At 40.0% G+C, this 22380-nt stretch overlaps 1 protein-coding gene and 1 long non-coding RNA gene across 2 annotated transcripts in view; one reads left to right on the forward strand and one right to left on the reverse strand.

The window, feature by feature from the left end:
* Positions 1-18622, reverse strand: part of RMDN2 (regulator of microtubule dynamics 2) — a 117722-nt gene extending 99100 nt beyond the window's left edge. The window contains exon 1 of the mRNA XM_049870451.1: positions 18457-18622. The gene's annotated coding sequence lies outside the window, so the exon portion shown is untranslated. The remainder of the gene's footprint in view (positions 1-18456) is intronic.
* A 35-nt stretch (positions 18623-18657) lies between these two features.
* On the forward strand, positions 18658-21647 carry LOC126068076 (uncharacterized). The gene is made up of 3 exons (XR_007515540.1): positions 18658-19173; positions 19620-19692; positions 20552-21647. It is a non-coding gene; the product is annotated as an uncharacterized LOC126068076 (long non-coding RNA).
* Positions 21648-22380: the final 733 nt, after the last annotated feature.

A 22380-nucleotide genomic window follows, 5' to 3' on the forward strand; every position in this document is an offset into this window, starting at 1 on the left:
TCCTTTCCTTCCTCCCAACCACCTGGCATCTTTTTTTTTTCCCTCGGTTTCTTGTCTCTCTCTACATTCCTTCCATTCATTTCTCCCGACCACCTAGCCGCATGTGCCTTTATCTCTCGTTTTGTTTTTTAATCTAGTTTCATATCTCTCTCTCCCTTCCTTCCTTTCCTTTCACCCACCCACTTAGCTACATGAGCCTTATCTAGTCCTTCTGGATGGGCTGTGTCCCACTGACAGTTCCACAAGAATAGTAGAAGACTTTAGCATACGACTCTTGGTAAAAGCCAGAACATCTAGAAAGAAACTCAACAAAGATACAGAAGAGCTAAAGGGCACAATCAGCCAACTTGACCTCATAGATATATACAGAACACTCTATCCAACAACTACAAAGTACACATTCTTTTCCAACACACCTGGAACGTTCTCCAGAATAAACCACATCTTAGCCACAAAGTAACCCTCAACAAAATCCAAAACACTGAGATAATACAAAGCATTTTCTCTGATCACAACACCATCAAAGGAGAAATTAACAACAGGAGGAGCAAGGAAAACAAATTAATTACATGGAAACTGAATAACACCCTGCTTTAAAAACCAGAGTAATAGAAGAAATCTAAGACTAAATAAAAAGTTCCTAGAATCAAATGAGAATGAAAACACATCATACCAAAATCTTTGGGCCATGGTAAAGGCAGTGCTCAGAAGCCAATTTATAGCAATTTATGCGCTCTACAAAAAAAAAGAAGGAACAAAATCAAAACATTACTACACAACTTGAACAAACAGAAAGAGAACAGCAAAGAAGACCACCATCACCAGAAGAAAGGAAATAATAAAAATCAGAGCAAAAATAAATGAAACAGAGAATAGAAAAACAATAGAAAGAATCAACAAAACCAAAAGTTGGTTCTTTGAAGGAATCAACAAAATTGACAAACCATTAGCCAAACTGACAAAAGAAAAACACGAAAGGACGCAAATAACCCAAATAAGAGATGAAATGGGGACATTACAACAGACCAAACTGAAAGAAAAAGAATCATAACAGAGTTCTATGAAAAACTATACTCTAACATTATTAAAAAACCTAGAGGAAATGGATGAATTTCTAGTAACGCACTACCTAACCAAAATAACAAAATGATGGTGAAAATCTGAACAGACCTATATAAGAGAAAAGCTTGAAAAAGAAAAAAAAAAACTCCCAACAAAAAAAAGCCCTGGCCCAGACAGCTTCATTGGAGAGTTCTACCAAACATTCAAAGAAGAGCTTACAACAGCACTACTTGAACTATTTCAAAACCTTAAGAAGAAGTGATATTTCCAAATTCATTCTATGAAGCCAGCATAATCCTGATATTAAAACCAGGTTTTTTAAAGACACCACAAAAAAAGAAAATTACAGACTACTATCTCTCATGAATATATAGGCAAAAATTCTCAACAAAATTCTAGCCAACAGATCTCAGCATCATATAAAAAAAATAATACACCACAGCCCAGTGGGATTCATACCAGGTGTGCAAGGATGGTTCATCACTGGAAAATCAATCAATATAATCCACTACGTAAATAAAAGAGTCACATGATCATCTCAATTGATGCAGAAAAGGCATTCAGCAAAGTCCAACACCCATTCCTGGTAAAAACTCTCAATAAAATAGGTAAAAACCAAACCAAACCCATTGCCATTGAGTCAATTCTGACTCATAGTGACCCTATAGGACAGAGCAGAACTGCCACATAGAGTTTCCAAGTAGCACCTGGTAGATTTGAACTGCCGATCTTTTGGTTAGCAGCTGAACTCTTAACCACTATGCCACCAGGGTTTCCAAAATAGGTATAGAAGGGAAATTTCTCAACATAATAAAGGGCATCTACACAAAACCAACAGCCAACATTATTCTTAATGGAGAAAGGCTGAAAACATTCCCCTTGAGAAAGGAACAAGACAAGGATACTCTTTATCACCGCTTCTATTTAACATTGTGCTGGAAGTTCTAGCTAGAGCAATAAGGCAAGAAAAAAGAAAGGGCATCCAAACTGGTAATGAAGAAGTTAAACTGTCCCTATTTGTGGATGATTTATGATACCATACATAGAAAAACCAAGAGTCCAGGAAAAAACTACTGGAACTAATAGAAAGATTCAGTAAATTAGCAGGATACAAGATAAACATACACAAATCAGTTGGATTCCTATGCACCTATATAGAGAACAATGAAAAGGAAATCATGAAAACAATACCATACATAATAGTCCCTAAAAAAAAAACACTTAGGAGTAAATCTAACCAGGGATGTAAAGGACCTATACAAAGAAAACTACAAAACACTACTTTAAGAAACCAAAAGAGATCTACATAAATGGAAAAATATACTATGCTCATGGCTAGGTAGACTCAACATTGTGAAAATGACAATTGTACCTAAAGTGATTTACAAATACAATGCAATCCTGACCCAAATACCAACAATATTCTTTAAAGAGATGGAATAACTTATTATTAACTTTATATGGAAAGGGAAGAGACCTCAGATAAGTAAAGCACTATTGAAGAAGAATAAAGCAGGAAGGCTCACACTACCTGACCTCAGAACCTACTATACAGCTATGGTAGTCAAAACTGCCTGGTACTGGTACAATGACAGACATATTGACCAATGGAACAGAATTGAGAACCCAAATGTAAAGCCATCCACCTACAGTCATCTGATCTTCAACACGGGCTCAAAGTCCACCAAGTGGGGAAAATCAGGTCTTTTTAACAAATGGTGCTGGCAAAACTGGATGTTCATCTGTAAAAAAATGAAATAGGAGCCATACCTCACATGATACCCAAAAACTAAATCAAAATGTATCAAATCCCTGAATATAAAACCCAAAACTATGAAGATCAAAGAAGAAAAAATAGGATCAACACTAGAGGCCCTAATAGACGGCCTGAACAGGATACAAACCATAACTAACAACATACAAACTCCAGAAGATAAGCTAGATAACTGGAATCTTATAATATTAAACACCTACGCTCAGCAAAAGACTTCACTAAAAGATTAAAAAGAGAACCTACAGACTGGGAAAAAATTTTCAGCTATGACAAATCTGACAAAGGTTTAATCTCTAAGAATCTGTAGGAAAACCCAACACCTCTACAACAAAAAGACAAACAATGCAATTAAAAATTGGGCGAAGGAAATGAACAGACACATCACCAAAGAAGACATTCAAATGGCTAACAGACACACGAGGAAATGTTTGTGATCACTAGCCATTAGAGAAATGAAAATCAAAACCACAATGAGATAGCATGTTGCCCCTGGCATTACTGGCATGAATCAAAAAACAGAAAATAACAAATGCTGGAGAGGCTCTGGGGAGACTGGAACTTTTATGCACTGCTGGGAAATGCAACATGGTACAACCATTTTGGAAAACAATATGGCGCTTCCTTAGAAAACCAGGAATAAGAACACTGTATGATTCAGCAATTCCACTCCTAGGAATATATCCTAGAGAAATAAGAGCTGTCACATAATAGACATAAGCATACCTATGCTCACTGCAGCAAGCAGATGGAAACAAACTAGATGCCCATCAAAAACTGAATGGATAAACAAACTATGGTACACACACAAAGTGGAGTACTACACAGTGATAAAGAACAATGATGAATCTGTGAAACATCTCACAACATGGATGAATCTGGAGGGCATTATTCTGAGAGAAATAAGTCAATCACAAAAGGATAAATATTGTATAAGACCAATATCATAAAAACTCATGAAGACAGAGTACCCATTTACCAGTGATACACGCTTTCCCACCCCACATACTCTCCCCACTTCTCTACCTCGGCACTTCCTGGTTGGCAGTGGTGGCTCGGCAGGCCAAGAACTGCAGCATCCGTGCCACTTGGGTTCACCCCACCCACATCGGAGGTCAGTGGGCAGTGAGTACTGCAAAGCTGCTTCACGAAGTTCCCACCAGGAGACAGAGCACCTGCACAGGCACAGCCTACCGGAACCTGCCCAGCACTGATTCCCAAGCCACCTGTTGGCCCTAGTATGTGCCACAAACAACCCATGCCAGTCCCTCCATTTCAACTAGACCTGCTCTGCTGCACCATAGCTGAGCAACTGGCCCTGCCCATTGGACAAGGAGGTGAAAAGTATTGTGACCAGTGATGAGTAAACAAAGTGCACCGCGGCCCTGCTCAAACACAAATAGAACAAAAAAGCAAGACAAAACAAACAGATATACAATCAATAAATGAAGAAAATAACTACCGAATGTCCCAAAGACAACATACAATATCAAAACATAAAAAAAAAAAAAAAAAGGGCAGGGTGGCTCCAGTAGGCAACCAGAATAAAACACCAGATGACTTCCCAGTAGATGAAAAGGCACTAGAACTACCTGTTAGGGAATTCAAATCTCTAATATTTAGAGCTATCCAAGACTTGAAACAAAATGAAGACAAAAATGAGGAAAAAATAGACAAATTCAGGAAAAAGGCAGACAAATTCATGTAAAATGCAGACAGGAAAATGGAAGAATTCAGGAAAACAAACCAGGAACAAAATACCAAAATAAATTCACAGCTAGAAATCATACAAAAACAACAATTAGAAATCCAGAAGATAAACAAGATTTCAGAAATGGACAGTGTCACAGAAGGGCTGAGGAGCAAGTCTGAAATGATGGGAGACAAGATCAGCAAAATTGAAGACAAACATGTGGATACAACACAGAGGAAAAATCAGAAAAAAGAACAGGCAAAAATGAAGAAACCCTGAGAATTATGTGGGATACAATGAAAAGCAAAAATGTGTGAGTGATCAGAGTTCTAGAACAGGGGGAGAATATGGAAAACACATAGAGGATCACTGAAGGCTTCCTGACAGAAAACTTCCCTAATATCATGAAAGGTAAAAAGCTGACTATCCAAGACACTGAATGAACCTCATATAGGATAGACCATGTCTTAGTCATCTAGTGATGTTAGAACAGAACTACCACAAGTGGATGGCCTTAACAAAGAGAAGTTTATTCTCTCACTGTCTACTAGGTTGCAAGTCCAAATTCAGGGCATCAGCTCCAGGGCATGGCTTTCTTTCTCCGTCGGCTCTGGAGGAAGGTCCTTGTCATCAGTCTTCCCTCAGTCTGGGAGCATCTCAACGCAAGAACCTCAGGTCCAAAGGATGCACTCTGTTCCTGGCACTGCTTTTTGGTGGTATGAGGTCCCTGTATCTCTCTGCTCACTTCTGTCTTTTATACCTCAAAAGAGATTGGCTTAAAACACTATCTAATCTTGTAGACCTTATCAATATAACTGCCACTAATCCATCTTATTACATCACAGGGATAGGATTTACAACATATAGGAAAATCACATAAAATCGTGGACAATCACACAATATTAAGAATCAAAGCCCAACTAAATTGACAGATATTTGGGGGGACACAATTCAATCCATGACATTCCACCCTTTGGCCCCCCAAAATTTATGTCCTTGCCACATGTAAAACATATTCACCCATCATATTATAGCAAAAGTCTTAAAACAAGTCCAAGCCCAAAATCCAAAAATTCCTCCGCATCTGTGAAATCTAGAATGCAAGTTACCTGCTTCCAAAGGTACGATGGCAGAACAGGTACAAGCTAGGCATTTCCGTTACAAATGGGAGAAAATGGAGGGAAAGAAGGAATAACAGGCACCAAGCAAGTCAGCAGAACACATTACATTAGCCCTCAAGGCTCTGAAAATTATCCTCTGTTCCCTGAGACAATTTTCACAATGGCCCTGCCCTCTAGACTCTGGGTATTGGCCACACTCTCCGGATACAGAGTGGAGGTCCCTCGGTCCTGGGCTCCAGTTCTACCTTCCAGGCCCACTGGAACAGCAACTCTGCTCCCTCAGCTTTAAGCACACCATTCTCCTAATCCATCTGAATGGCAACTCAGCGCTTAGAAACACCAGAGACCATGGCTCCACCCTTGAAACCCCAGAGGTCGTGGCCATATCTTTTGAGACTGAGGCAGCTCGGCTTCTTGTGTTTCTTGTCTCTCCAGCTTCTGCTTCCTGGTTTCTTGGCCTCTCGGCAACTCAGACCTCATGCCAGCATCTGCCCTGAAGGGGCAAGCGTTCCAAAAGCCAGTAAATCTCCACCAGTAAACTTCAGCCAGAAGGCACTCAGCTCTCTTGTTCTGTGGGTTGGCAAGCCTACCTCTACTGGTAAGTGCCCGGAGGCACCCTACTCCAACAGGAAGCCTCCTACACACAGGCACTCAGCTCTTGCTCCATGGGTTGGCTCCAGTGTCATCTTGTGCTGGTCTGCTTCTGCTGCTGCCGCTTCTCTGCCACTGCAGGTTCCGTGTTGCCACCGGTCCTCTGCTGCTGCCATCCTCTGGCTGCTGCCAGTCTTCTACTGCTGCTGCTTCTCTATCTATTCACAGTTTCAAAACTGTTTCCCTTTAGGTATCTGTTAGAGCAGCACCCCACTGTTGGTACCAAATTTTGTCTTAGTCATCTAGTGGCTTTAGCAAACGGAAGTTTATTTTCTCACTACCTAGTAGGTTACAAGTCCAAATTCAGGACATCAGCTCCAAGGGAAAGCTTTTCCTTTCTGCCGGCTCTGGAGGAAGGTCCTTGTGATGCATCAGACTTCCCTTGGTCTGGAAGCATCTCAGCACAGGAGCCTCAGGTCAATTCAAGCCAATATAGACCCCAAAAGAAAATCACCAAGGCATATCATAATCATACTCGCTAAAACCAAAGACAAGGAAAATCCTGAGAGTAGTTTGAGAAGAAGGAAAAGTCACATCCAGAGAAGAAACAGTAAGACTAAGCTCTGGTTATTTGGCAGAAACTATGCAGGCAAGAAGGCAATGGGATGACATACATAAAGCCTTGAAAGAAAAAAATCGCCAATCAAGGATAATATATCCTGCAAAAGTCTCAATCAAATATGATGGTGAAATTAGGACATTTCCAGATAAACAGAAATTAAGGGAATATGTAAAAGCCAAACCAAAGTACAAGAATTATTAAAGGGAGCCCTTTGGTCTAAGAACAGATAGCATCAGACCACAGCCTGAATATAGGACGCAAGACTGTACCAACCATATACCAACCTAGGAAATGAACTCTCAAGAACTACCCAAAACCAAAAGAATTACAACATGGAACCAGAGAGGTTAATCTGTAAATGACAGCAACGTCAGAACAATAAAAGAGGGAATAAACGGTATAGGTATAGAACTTTCTAATGGAGAGGAAGGCAAGGTGATACTAGGTAATAACAGGCTATTTCAAACCTAGAAAAGTAAGGGTAAATGTCAAGGTAACCACAAAGAAAGTTAACAAACCTACTCATCAAAATCAAGAAGAAAAACATAAAATCTCAATAAAAACAAAAGAAACAAAAAAGAAATCCACAAACAAAAGGAATTCAGCACAGGAGAGTAAGAGGAACAAAGAAAATGTCAGCACACACACACACACAAAAAACCATTACAAAATGACAGGAATAAACTGACACCTATCAATAATTACACTGAATGTAAATGGCCTAAATGCACCCATAAAGAGACAGAGAGTGACAGAATGGATAAACAAACAGGATCCATCAATACACCGTCTACAAGAGACACACCTTAAAAACAAAGATGTAAATTTATTAAAATTCAAAGAATGGAAAATAATATATCGAGGAAATAACTACCAAAAAATAGCAGAAGTGGCAATACTAATCTCAGATAAAATAGACTTTGAAACAAAATCTACCACAAAAGACAAACAAGGGCACTATATAATGTTTAAAGGGATGATCCATAATGAAGACTTAACCATAATGCACACCTACACACCCAATGACAGGGCCGCAAAATACATGAAGCAAACTCTAACAGCACTGAAAAGAGAAATTGACACTTTCACAATAATAGTAGGAGACTTCAACACACCACTCTCGGTAAAGGACAGAACATCTAGAAAGAAATTCAACAAAGATACAGAAGAGCTAAAGGGCACAATCAGCCAACTTGACCTCATAGACATATACAGACCACTCCACCAACGGCCACAAAGTACACATTCTTTTCCAATGCACGTGGAATGTTCTCCAGAATAGACCACATCTTAGACCACAAAACAACCCTCAACAAAATCCAAAACACTGAGATAATACAAAGTATCTTCCCTGACCACAACACCATCAAAGTAGAAATTAACAACAGGAGGTGCAAGGAAAACAAATCAATTACATGAAAACGGAATAACACCCTGCTTAAAAACCACTGGATAAGAGAAGAAATCAGAGATGGAATCAAAAAATTCCTAGAATCTAACTAGAATGAAAACACATAATACCACAACCTTTGGAACACAGCAAAGGCAGTGCTCAGATGTCAAGTTATAGCAACAACTGCACACAGCAAAAAAAGAAGGGACAAAATCAAAACATTAGCTATACAACTTGAACAAATAGAAAGAGAACAGCAAAAGAAGCCCACAGCCACCAGAAGAAAGGAAATAATAAAGATCAGAGCAGAAATAAATGAATTAGAGAATAGAAAAACAATACAAAGAATCACCAAAACCAAAAGTTGGTTCTTTGAAGTAATCAACAAAATCAACAAGCCACTGGCCAAAATGACAAAAGAAAAACACGAGAGGATGCAAATAACCCAAATAAGAAATGAAATGGGGGACATTACAACAGATCCAACTGAAATAAAAAGTATCATAACAGAGTATTATGAAAAACCATACTCCAACAAATCTGAAAACCAGAGGATATGTCAAATTTCTAGGTACACACTAACTACTCAAAGTAACACAAAATGATGTTGGAAATCTGAACAGACCCATAAAAAGAGAAGAGACTGAAAAGGTAACGAGAAAACTCCCAACAAAAAAAAAGCCCTGGCTTCACTGGAGAATTCTACCAAACATTCAGAGAAGAGCTTACACCAGTACTACTCAAACTATTTCAGAACATAGAAAAGAAAGCGATACTTCTGAAATCATTCTATGAAGCCAGCATAACCCTGATACCAAAATCAGGCAAAGACACCACAAAAAAAGAAAATTACAGACCAATATCTCTCATGAATACACATGCAAAAATTCTCAACAAAATTCTAGCCAATAGAGAAGATGGCAGAATAGACAGATGCTTCTGGCGAGCCCTCTTTACAACAAAGACCCAGAAAAAACAAGTGAAACGAGTATATTTATCACAAGCCAGGAGCCCTGAGCATCAAAGGCAAGCTTAGAAAACGAACTGAGGGGCAAGGAGAAGAAGACACGGTTCAGATGTGGAGAGGAGTTACCAGACTTCAATCAGGGGGAGCCCTCAGGCACCATTCCTGGAGCGGCAGTGGCGGGCTGGTACTAGCATTCGGCCACAGTTTCCTCAGGGAGAAGCAGCCAGCCACACAGCCCACTCACACCTCCAGAACCAGAGAAGAACGGTGCTCTCGGCAAAATCTAAGTACTTGTGTATATTTTACTGCCCCTCCCCTCCCCGCCCCCAAGCTGGCTTCAGCGACTGTTGATTCTCCTGGGCCTGAGATAGGCCTGGGTGAACACCTAGAGTCATTCTCCAGGCCTTGGAGAAGGAATAAATTTGCAACTGGGGGAAAACATAACTTGCCATCTCCACTAAACGGGGGAGCTCAGGACAGAAGCGGCTCCTGTCCAGGCATAAACGGTCCATTGACTTTCAGTACCTTTCTGCATAAGCCTGTGTGGGCCTATTTCAGAATAGGCCCTTGTTGGCACACTAGAACCTTTTCAGCTGTGTGGCAGAGAGCTGGGTGTTTGAAGTTTGACATTGCTTTGCCTATCAAACAGGGTCCTCACCTACCCACATCAGGGGCCTAAGGACTCAGGTCACTCAGCCACCTGCAACAGGGGTCCAAGGATAACTGCTACCTCCCAGTCCTTACAACCAAAAACATTGGCTGTCCATGGTCTGTCTGCAGAATCCACCCAACTGTACGCTCTAGGGATTAGGGACACGCTTTCCTCAGAGATACATGGGGACAACTCTCAGGCCCCTGTCTTGTTCAGAGTGTGACCCCTTGCTGCCACCAGATACTGGTACCTACCCAATCACCCCTACCCCTCTAAGACTGTAGGACAGAGCCTGTACCACACACTTGATGATCAGCTACCTGCACACCTGAGCTGAATTCATACAAGAAAAGTGAATGGACTCCTAGACTGATATACATGATAACAGCTCTAGCCATCTGGGGACAGGACGAAAGAGCTCCAAAGATGAAAATAATCAAGCTAGCTCACTCAAGTAACCCATTTAGGCATATCAAAACAAAACAAAGCAAGAAGCTATGACACAGTAAGCAAACATAAAATAAACTAATACAATAACTTATAGATGGCTCAGAGACAACAGTCAATATCAAGTCACATAAAGAAACAGGCCATGATCACCTCAACAGGCTCTCAAAACAAAGAATCCAGGAATCTTCTAGATGAAAGTGCATTCCTGGAATTAGCAGAGGCAGAATTCAAAGGATTAATATATAGAACCCTTCAAGGCATCAGGAAGGAAATGAGGCAATATGCAGAATAAGCCAAGGAACACACAGGTAAAGCAACTGAAGAAATTAAAAAGATTATTCAGGAACATAATGAAAAAATTAATAAGCTGGAAAAATCCATAGCAATCAGAAATTCAGAAGATTAACAACAAAATTACAGAAGTAGACAACTCAGCAGGAAGTCAGAGGAGCAGAATTGAGCAAGTAGAAGGCAGAATTTCTGAACTTGAAGATAAATAACTTGGCACTAATATATTTGAAGAAAAATCAGATAAAATAATTAAAAAAAAATGAAGAAACCTTAAGAATCATGTGGGACTCTATCAAGAGAAATAACCTACGAGTGATTGGAGTACCAGAACAGGGTGGGATAACAGAAAATTCAGAGAGAATTGCTGAAGATTTGTTGGCAAAAACTTCCCTGATATGGTGAAAGATGAGAAGATATCTACCCAAGATGCTTGTCGAACTCCACATAAGGTAGATGATAAAAGAATGTTACCAAGACATAAACAAATTTGCCAAAACCGAAGATAAAAAGAGAATTTTAAGAGCAGCAGTGGTTAAGTGGTATGGCTGCTAACCTAAAGGTTGACAATTCAAATCCACCAGGCGCTCCTTGGAAACTCAATGGGGAAGTTCTACTCTGCCCTATAGGGTCGCTATGAGTCGGAATCAACTCGACGGCAATGGGTTTGGATTTTTGGATTTTAGGGGTAAAGGAAAAGTCACCTACAAAAGACAGCCAATAAGAATAAGCTCGGACTACTTGGCAGAAACCATGCAGGCAAGAAGGCAATGGGATGACTTATTTAAAAAAAAAACTTAAGGAAAAAAAATTGCCAGCCAAGAATCATATATCCAGCAAAACTGTCTCTTAAATATGAAGGTGAAATTAGGACATTTCCAGAAACAGAAGTTTAGGGAATTCATAAAAATCAAACCAAAACTACAAGAAATACTTAAGGGAGTTCTTTGGTTAGAAAATCAATAGTATCAGGTATCAACCCAAGACTAGAACACTGGGCAGAGCAACCAGAAGTCAACCCAGACAGGGTAATCAAAAAAACAAAGCAAGACTAAAAAAAAAAAAAAAGCTCAAAACAGGGTATCAGTGATGTTATTATGTAAAAGAAGACAACATTAAAACAATAAAAGGGGATTATGAAATGTAGTCATAGATCTTCCATATGGAGAGTAAGATGAGGCAATACAAAGAAATAAAAGTCAGGTTTAAATTTTGAAAAATAGAGTTAAATAATAAGGTAACCACAAAGGAGACAAACTATCCTACACATCAAAATAAAATACAAGGGAAAAATAGAGACTCAGCAGAAACAAAATGAACAACAACGAATACGAGAAAAGGACAACATATAAAGATGATCCACTCAGCACATAAAATTAAGTGGGAAAAAGAAACTCTCAAAAACACACAAAAAAAGACATCAAAATGATAGCTCTAAATTCATACCTATCAATACTTACCCCGATTGTAAATGGACTAAATGCACCAATAAAGAGACAGAGAGTGGCAGAATGGATTAAAAAACAAGATCCATCTATATGTTGCCTACAAGAGACACACCTTAGACTTAGAGGCACAAACGAACTAAAACTCAAAGGATGGAAAAAAATATATCAACCAAACAACAATCAAAAAAGACCAGGAGTGGCATATTAATTTCTGACAAAATAGACTTTAAAGTTAAATCCAACATAAAGATAAGGAAGGGCACTATATAATGACTAAAGAGACAATATACCAAGAAGATATAACCATATTAAATATTTATGCACCCAATGACAGGGCTGCAAGATACATAAAACAAACTCCATCAGCATTGAAAAGTGAGATAGACAGGTTCGCAATAATAGTAGGAGACTTCAACACACCACTTTCAGTGAAGGACAGGACATCCAGAAAGACGTGCAGTAAAGACACTGAAGATCTAAATGCCCCGAACAACCAACTTGACCTCAAAGACATATACAGAACACTCCACCCAACAGCAACCAAGTATACTTTCTTTTCTAGTGCACATGGAACATCCTCTAGACTAGACCACATATTAGGTCATAAAGCAAGCCTTAGCAGAATCCAAAATATTGAAATATTACAAAGCATCTTCTCTGACCATAAGGCCATAAAAGTGAAAATCATTAACAGAAAAAGCAGGGAAAAGAATCAAACCCTTGGAAACTGAACAATATCCTGCTCAAAAAAAGACTGGATTATAGAAGACATTAAAAAAAAAAAAAACCCATTAAGAATGGAATAAAAAAATTCACAGAATCCAATGAGAATGAAAACACTTCCTATCAGAACCTTTGGGACACAGCAAAAGTGGTGCTCAGAGCTCAATTATATCAATAAATGCACATATACAAAAAGAAGACAGTGCCAAAATCAAAGAATTATCCCCACAACTTGAATAGAAAGAAAGCAACAGAAGAAACCCTCAGGCACCAGAAGAAAACAAATAATAAAAACTAGAGCGGAACTAAATGAAATAGAAAAGAGAAAAACAATTGAAAGAATTAACAAGACCAAAAGCTGGTTCTTTGAAAAAATCAACAAAATTGATAAACCATTGGCCTAATTGACAGAAGAAAAATAGGAGAGGCAGCAAATAACCCAAAGAAGAAATGGAAGGGGTGATGTTACAATAGACCTAAATGAAATTAAAAGAATCATATCAGATTACTATGAGAAATTGTACTCTAACAAATTTGATGACCTAGGAGAAATGCATGAATTCCTAGAAACACACTACCTACCTAAACTAACACAAATAGAGGTAGAATAACTAAATAGACCCATAACAAAAGAAGAGATTGAAAAGGTAATAAAAAAAACTCCCCAAAAAAAGAAGCCTTGGCCCGGATGGCTTCACTACAGAGTTCTACTGCTACTACGAAAGGTATTTCACAACATAAAAAAGGACGGAATACTCCCAAACTCATTCTATGAAGCCACCATATCCCTGATATCAAAACCAGGTAAAGATACCACAAGAAAAGAAAATTACACGCCTATATCCCTCATGAACTTAGATGCAAAAATCCTCAACAAAATTCTAGCCAATAGAATTCAACAACATATCAAAAAAATAATTCAAACTATGACCAAGTGGGATTCATACCAGGTATGCAGGGATGGTTCAACATTAGAAAAACAATTAATGGAATCCATCATATAAATAAAACAAAAGACAAGAATCAAATTATTTTATCAATTGATGCAGAAAAGGCATTTGACAAAGTTCAACACCCATTCATGATAAAAACTCAGCAAAATAGGAATAGAAGGAAAATTCCTCAACATAATAAAGGGCATTTATACAAAGCCAATAGCCAACACCATCCTAAGTGGAGAGAGCCTGAAAGCAATCCCCTTGAGATCAGGAACCAGGCAAGGATGCCCTTTGTCACTGCTCTTATTTAACATTGTGCTGGAAGCCCTAGCCAGAGGAATTAGGCTAGGTAAAGAAATAAAGGGCATACAGATTGGCAAGGAAGAAGTAAAATTATCTCAAAACTACAAAGCTCTTCTGCAAGAAACCAAAAGATACCTACATAAGTGGAAAAACATACGTTGCTTATGGATAGGAAGACTTAACATTATAAAAATGTCTATTCTACCAAAAGTGATCCATAGACTTAATGCAATTCCGATCCAATTTCCAACGACATTCTTTAATGAGATGTAGAGATAAATCACCAACTTCATATGGAAGGGAAAGAGGCCCTGGGTAAGTAAAGCATTACTGAAAAAGAAGAACAAAGTGGGAGGCCTTACTCTACCTAATTTTAGAACCTATTATACTGCTACCGTAGTCAAAACAGCCTGGTACTGGTTCAGCAACAGATACATAGACCAACGGAACAGAATTGAGAATCCAGACATAAATCCATCCACATATGAGCTGCTGATATTTGACAAAGGCCCCAAAACAGTTAAATGGGGAAAAGACAGTCTTTTTAAAAAATGGTGTTGGCATAACTGGATATCCATCCGCAAAAAAATGAAACAAGACCCATACCTCATTCCATCCATAAAAATGAGCTCAAAATGGATCAAAGACCTAAATATAATACTTCAAAAGATAAAGATCATGGAAGAAAAAATAGGGACAACATCAGGAGCCCTAATTCATGGCATAAACAGTATATAATACATTACTAACAATGCAGAAGAAAAACCAGGTAACTGGGAGCTCCTAAAAATCAAACACCTATGCTCATCCAAAGACTTCACCAAAAGAGTAAAAAGACTACCCACAGACTGGGGAAAAAGTTTTTAGCTATGACATTTCCGATCAGCATCTGATCTCTAAAATTTACATGATACTGCAAAAACTGAACTACAAGAAGACAAATAAGCCAATTAAAAAATGGGCCAAAGATACGAATAGACACTTCACTAAAGAAGACATTTAGGCAGCTAACAGACACATGAGGAAATGCTCACGACCATTAGCCATTAGAGAAATGCAAATCAAAACTACAATGAGATTTCATCTCACTCCAACCAGGCTGGCATTAATCCAAAAAAACACAAAATAATAAATGTTGGAGAGGCTGTGGAGAGAATGAAACACTTACACACTGCTGGTGGAAATGTAAAATGGTACAACCAGTTTGGAAATCGATTTGGCGCTTCCTTAAAAAGCTAGAAATAGAACTACCATATGATCCAGCAATCCCACTCCTCGGAATATATCCTAGAGAAATAAGAGCCTCTCTACGAACAGATATATGCACACCCATGTTTATTGCAGCACTGTTTACAACAGCAAAAAGATGGAAGCAACCAAGGTGCCCATCAATGGATGAATGGATAAATTATGGTATATTCACACAATGGAATACTATGCATCAATAAAGAACAATGAGGAATCTGTGAAACGTTTCATAACATGGAGAAACCTGGAAGGCATTATGCTGACTGCAATTAGTCAGTTGCAAAAGGACAAATATTGTGTAAGACCACCATTATAGAACTTGAGAAATAGTTTAAACTGAGAAGGAAACACTTTTGTGGTTACCAGATGGGGGAGGGAAGGAAGGTGGGAAAGGAGTATTCACTAATTAGATAGCAGGTAAGAACTACTTTAGGTGAAGGGAAAGACGACACACAGTACAGTGGAGGTCACCACAACTGGACTAAACCAAAAGCAAAGAAGTTTCCTGAATAAACTGAATGCTTCGAAGGCCAGTGTAGCAGGGGCAGGGGTCTGGGGACCATAGTTTCAGGGGACATCTAAGTCAATTGGCATAATAAAATCTATTAAGAAAACATTCTGCATCCCACATTGGAGAGTGGTGTCTGGGTCTTAAACGCTAGCAAGCGCCATCTAAGATGCATCAACTGGTCTCAACCCACCTGGATCAAACGAGAATGAAGAACACTAAGGACACAAGGCAATTATGAGCCCAAGAGACAGAAAGGGCCACATAAATCAGAGACTACATCATCCTGAGACCAGAAGAACTAGATGGTGCCTGGCTACAACCGATGACTGCCCTGACAGGGAACACAACAGAGAACTCCTGAGGGCGCAGGAGAGCAGTGGGATGCAGACACCAAATTCTCATAAAAAGACCAGACTTAATGGTCTGACTGAGACTAGAAGGACCCCAGTGGTCATGGCCCCCAGACCTTCTGTTGGCCCAGGACAGGAACCAGTCCCGAAGCCACCTCTTCAGACATGGATTAGACTGTACAATGGGTTGGACAGGGATGCTGGTGATGAGTGAGCCTCCTGGATCAGGTGGACACTTGAGACTATGTTGGCATCTCCTACCGGGAGCGGAGATGAGGGGGTGGAGGGGGTTAGAAGCTGGCGAAATGGACACAAAAAGAGAGAGAAGAGGGAGAGAGCGGGCTGTCTCATGAGGGGGAGAGTAACTGGGAGTGTGTAGCAAGGTGTACATGGGTTTTTGTGTGAGAGACTGACTTGATCTGTAAACTTTCACTTAAAGTACAATAAAAATTATATATATAAAAAGAAACATAGCTTAATTTAATCTTTTTTTCCATTTAATAGATAAATAGGAGTAAAAAATCTACCTCAGGAGGCCTTATCCCTGAGACAAGACCAGGTGTAAACAGGTGGGAAAGGGTATTATATTTTGTTTGACCTTTCTTTAGGAATTACAGCTATTCCAAATTATCTTTGAGGCAGGTCCTATTATTTCTATTTTGCAGGTCAGAAAACTGAAGTATACAGTTGTCAAATAATTTGCCCAGGGACCACCCAACTCGGAAGAGAGCTGTCACCCTTCAAAGTATCTGTTCCTAACTCCTGGATGCATTGCTACCATGATAAAGATTCAGAGAACATCAACAAGGACATGAAGGAGAACACTAACTGGGCAGAGCTGTTCAGAGCTGAAAAATGGTTTCAGAACTATGAAAATTAACTGGAAAAAACGAGAATTAATAGAAGGGGTATTTATTTTAAATAACCACAATTATAGACCAATGGCCCCACCTATGTTTGTTTTGTATCAGCATAAAATGAACGTGCTTCTAAGGCAATTACTTGAAAAATGCCACCAATAACTTAAAAAAAAAAAAAAAAAACTAATGTAGAAATGTACTAAATCAGAGCACCTGCCTTCCTGCAGTGCAATTTTTCAAAGATTGTATTGTCATTCATAACCTTTTTACTTTTAATTATCAAATTAGTAGTGTATAGCTGTATTTCAGTATCGAAACACATTAAAATTTTCATTGACTAAATACTAAAATTCTAATACTTTAATAACCAGATCTTAACTATTATTCCTGATACACGTTTCAATTTGTAAGGCACTAATAATAACGAGGGATAGACGTTATTTTAATATAAATTATCAGCACCTGAAATTAATAATACATAATTAAAGGTTATTTGGAGAGAATCAAGAATTCTAATAAATCATCAAAATATTAAGACTAAGGAAATTGCTACATTAAAATTCCTTTATAGAAACTTCATGAAAAATTAACTTAAAAATTATCTAATTTTCATCTTCTTGATTTTTTAGATATGGAAACTATGCTTTATAAAATTATGCTTAGCATATATGTAGTATATACATCCTCTTAAAATTCATCAGCAGAACCTTGGGGGAAAAACAAAACCCACATTGATAAACTTGGGAAGTAAATTGAAAATTTAGCAAGAAGGGTAAACATTATGGGTTATGAGCATGTCTGAGGTTTAAATTGCCCTGAGGCTTTACTGAATAAACTATCAGATCCTTCGCAGGGCCTGGATAATCTGATACTTCCGAAGTGAATTCTAATACTCATATTTCACCAGATTTTCGTTATACTATTTTATAATTTTTTTTTAATTTAGGGCTCCCTGATGTTTATTTTATTTGCAAATGGTTGCAATGACGATCTGGTCTTAGTTTTTGTGTAAAATAGGTAGAGGATCCGAGTTTGAGCAAAAAAAAAAAAAGCCTGCTGAACAGTCAAGGCTGATAGGTAAGCCCCAGGGGGCCGAGGTGAGAGCTGGAAAGGTGTCTCAGGCTGAAATTTCTCCGGATTTGCGGGGCAGGTTCCCATTCATCTCGCAAGGGGCGACCTGCGCTGATATACGGAAGACCGAGGGACCAGAGCTTCTGAAGCGCGGGCTCGCCCGAGGGAGCCGCCGCGGGTCCCCTCTCCAGCCTGGAGGAGGCACAGTAGCACTGCCTGCCAGAACGACGCACAGACCCACACAGACCACTGGCGGTGACGACCGCAGCGTCGACGGCGGCCAGGAAGACACTACGCGACCCGGAAGCATCTCCTCCGCCGCCGGAAGTGCGCCGTTCCCCGCCTGCTCCCGGCCGTGTCCCGCCCTAGCTCGCTTCCCCGCCTCAGCGCGCACCTGTATCCGCCACGCGGGCTTTCCACCTGGGGGGGACCGGGGTCCTGCGGCCCGGCAGACGAGAGGAAAGTGGAGGGCGGAAAGCAGCCCTGGAGCGGCGGGTCCCGAGTACGGCGCCGCGGCCGCCGAGTCCTGACCCGATAGCGGAGGTGCCGGGGGAGGAGCCCGCGGCCGCTCGCCCGCGGTTCCCGCCTCTTCCCGCGGAGCGTTCAACTGGCCCGGGCCGAGCTCCCAGCGCACCGCTCACAAATCAGAATACCGAGCCCTGGCGGGCGCTTTGGCCGGGCCCGGCATTGTTGCTGGGATGTCGCCTTCCCTCGATGCCCTTGTTCTCGCCGGACCGCCGCGCCGCGCCTCAAGACCATCCGCACCTGACCCAGTGCGAGGCCCGGCGCGCGCCCTCCACCTTGCGGCCCGATCCCCTCAGGTCACCCCGCCGCCCAAACCCACCGCCCCTCCAGGCACTCCCGCCGCCCAAACCCACCCACCTCCTCTATTTTAAGCCTTATCTTGAGCCCCTTTCAGGGCACAGCCTTGAACCTTTCTCTATAAGGTGGTCAAACGTGGACATGTTGCAGTAAACATCTCTGCTTCTTTACAGCAACTTGCTGAATCTCAAGCCCATTGCCTCCCACCTTTCTGAGTTGCTTTCAGATGAAAACCACTATCTTCTCAGCATGGCCAACGTTCAGAATTCCACCCAGCTCACTTTCTGAGGTTTGTGTAATGAAAATAAAATGAAGCTCCACCAGATAAACTCTTTAAAAACTACAAACCCCTTTCTGTATTGCCATCACTTAAAAGTAGGCTTGCATAGAGCTTAATTCCTAACTCTCATCTCCCTGCCGCCCCCGCCCCCGCCCCTGCCCCCACCCCTGGCCTTGTGCCGAACAGGATTAAAAACGGTACACTTCTATATGTCATGTAACGCTTGCCCTATTAAAAAATCAGAAGGCCAGTTTTACAATGCATAGAACACTTCATTGACGGGGATTAAGAATTATATGGATCTTAAGAATATAAGATATTTTTTGAACTTCAAGCAAGCCACACTAATGAATACGTAAGCCTAGCCAAGGTCATTTTATTAAAAATAGGTTATGTTGAACTTAGAGAACTTTTGGGAAAAAATGTACTAATACGTAACCTCTCACTTGCCACAGATTTGAAACAAAGCATTCCTTCTAAAGAACCACTCTCCCTCCCATTTTATTATGGTTTACAAAGACGTTACAGGTAATATTTGCTTTATTTAACCAGAATACCATATAATATAGACCTGTGATAATAGGTTTCTGTTTTAACAAGGTTTGGATACAAAAGAAACATTACTGTCTCCTCAGTAATAACTGAAATGAAACTTAAAGCACCTAGAGCTGTAAGCTTTCACAGGATCAGCCCACTGAGTTGTACTCTGCTACACCCTCAGTTCAAACAAAAAAAAGTGTGTCAGAGTAAAACTGTGATCTATAGTGTTTTCAGTGGCTGATTTTTCAGAAGTAGCTCACCAGGCCTTTCTTCCAAGATGCCTCAGGGTGGACTTGAACCTCCAATCTCTCCGTTAGGAGAGGCATTTAATAAACGTGTGGAGTAGGGTATGGACTGAGAACAGGGCCTACCAACTCTTGATTCTTAAGACAAAGGCAGATGTCAGTCAGTACTGATTTCTTCAAGTTCAGAAAGATGGGAAAAATAGCTGGAATCTCGCTGTATTCCTATCAAATACCTGCACCCCTGCCTGTTCTCCAATATCTTTGATTCTGTGATCAATAAAAATTATCTGAGAGATAGAAACTCATGGGCAATGATAGCCATTGATTTTTGGTAAAGTTAAAACACTGAGTAGCCTGGTTTGAGATGAACTCTTTACCAGACACTGTTGAAGTAATGGCATAAGAAGAAGAAATGCCCTTCCCCCCAACTTGGAGTGTATAGTGTAAAAGGAACTCCTGGAGGAAAGAAACAAAAACACTACGAACTTGTTGTTAGTTGTTATACTAGTACAGCGTTACAATCATTAGCTATGAGTGGCCTCCAGGCCCTTCACAGTTTGTCCACAGCTATTTTTCCAGCTTTTCCCCACCTCTTCCTGTAGGCGTCATCGTATGTTTCAGCTATAAACTCCCCACAAGCCAAGCACTTTCCAGTCTCTGTTTCCTTTTCATGCTGTTCCTTGTGCCCAGAATGCTCTGCTACTTTGTCAAAAATCAGTCCATCAAGATCAAGGTCAATCAACTTCCCTTGAGCAACTTCTGCACAAATCTTATCATCTCCAAAAGCTGTATTCTTTGATGCCTCATCGAACTTTTTGTAGAAGGTTGAGTTTAACTGAATACAATCCTTCCCTCCCGTCTTTGAGCACACGTATGTTATGCCTGTATCATCGCTGTTTACTCAGTGACAGTTGCTTCCATGAGCCTGTGAACATCTTCAAGGCAAAGATAGTATCACTTATCTTTGTGCTCCAAACACCTGGCATGGTGTGGTTTTCTATATTAGATAAATATCTGAAAGAATTTCTTTGAAAGTAATATGTACGTTTAAGGGGAAATTATTAGGAAATGTGTAGCCCTTGATATAGTAACATTAGAAGTGTGTGTCAAGATTTTTGTTCTTTGGGTTTGTTTATTTTGCTTTTCTTTTTGGTTTTATCTAAATCATGTTATTTCCAGAAAGCAATTAAATGATAAAGTTAATTGTAGCCTAGTAACCGTTACCAATACACTATATAGTTAACTTTCAATCTTATAGTTTAATTATTTCCAATTATTTTATCACCTGTTGAATTACCCAGTGAATGGACCAGTAAAAGAAAATGAGCTGTGTAGTTAGAAGGTAATTGTTATGGATTGAAACGTGCCCCCCAAAAATATGTATTGTAAATCCTAACCTCTATACCTATGGTCATAATCCCATTTGGGAATGAGTTTGTTATGTTAATGAGGCAGTATTTGTGTATGGTGTGTCTTAATCTCTTTTGAGATAATAAAAGAGATGAAACAAGCAAGCTAGCAAGCAGAGATGGGGGAAGAGAGATGCTACATCACATGAAGATTGCCCAGGAGCAGAAGCTGAAAAGAAACAAGGCCCTTCCTCCAGAGCTAACAGAGAGCGAAAGCTTCCCCTCGAGCTGGCACACTGAATCCATACTTCCAGCCTCCTAAACTGTGAGAAAATAAATTTCTGTTTGTTAAAGCTATTCACTTGTGGTATATCTGTTACAGCAGTACTAGATAACTAAGACAGTGTAATCAACCGTTCTGCCTTTATTTCCTTGAGAAGATAAACTTCTTTTTGTTAGAAATTTGATCTGGATTTTCTTTGAAAGTTTAGGGATTGGTGATGGTCAGATATTATAATTTACATTCTAAGGATTTTTTTTTTCCACTTCAAATTTTCTAATTCATATCCTCTATTTCTTCATTTGTAAAAATCTAAATATAATTCAAAGATTGGTGGTTCAAATCCACCAGCCGCTCCATGGGAGAAGGACGAGGCAATCTGCCCACATAAATATTACAGCCTTGAAGACCCTATGGGGCAGTTCTACTTTCTCCTATAGGATCGCTGTGAGTTGGAATTGACTTGATGGCAACAGGTGTGGGTTGAATGCTGACCCAAAAAATGTATATCCACGTCCTGATCCCCGGAACCTGTGAATGTGACCTTATTTGGAAAATGGCCTTTGCAGATGTAGTTAAGGAATCTTGGATGCTGTCATGCTGGATTATCCAAGTAGGTTCTAAATCCAATGACAAGTACCTTTTAAGAGACACACAGAGAGACACGGAGAAAGCCACGTGAAGATGGAGGAAGAGATTGGAGTGAGCAGCCACCAGTCAGGGAATGTTAACAGCTAGCTACCAGAAGCTAGGAGAGGCAAGGAAGGATTCTCCATAGAACCTCCGGAGGGAGCACAGCCCT

This window comes from Elephas maximus, chromosome 26 (genome assembly GCF_024166365.1).
Source record: "Elephas maximus indicus isolate mEleMax1 chromosome 26, mEleMax1 primary haplotype, whole genome shotgun sequence".
In the NCBI taxonomy this organism is placed as follows: domain Eukaryota; kingdom Metazoa; phylum Chordata; class Mammalia; order Proboscidea; family Elephantidae; genus Elephas; species Elephas maximus.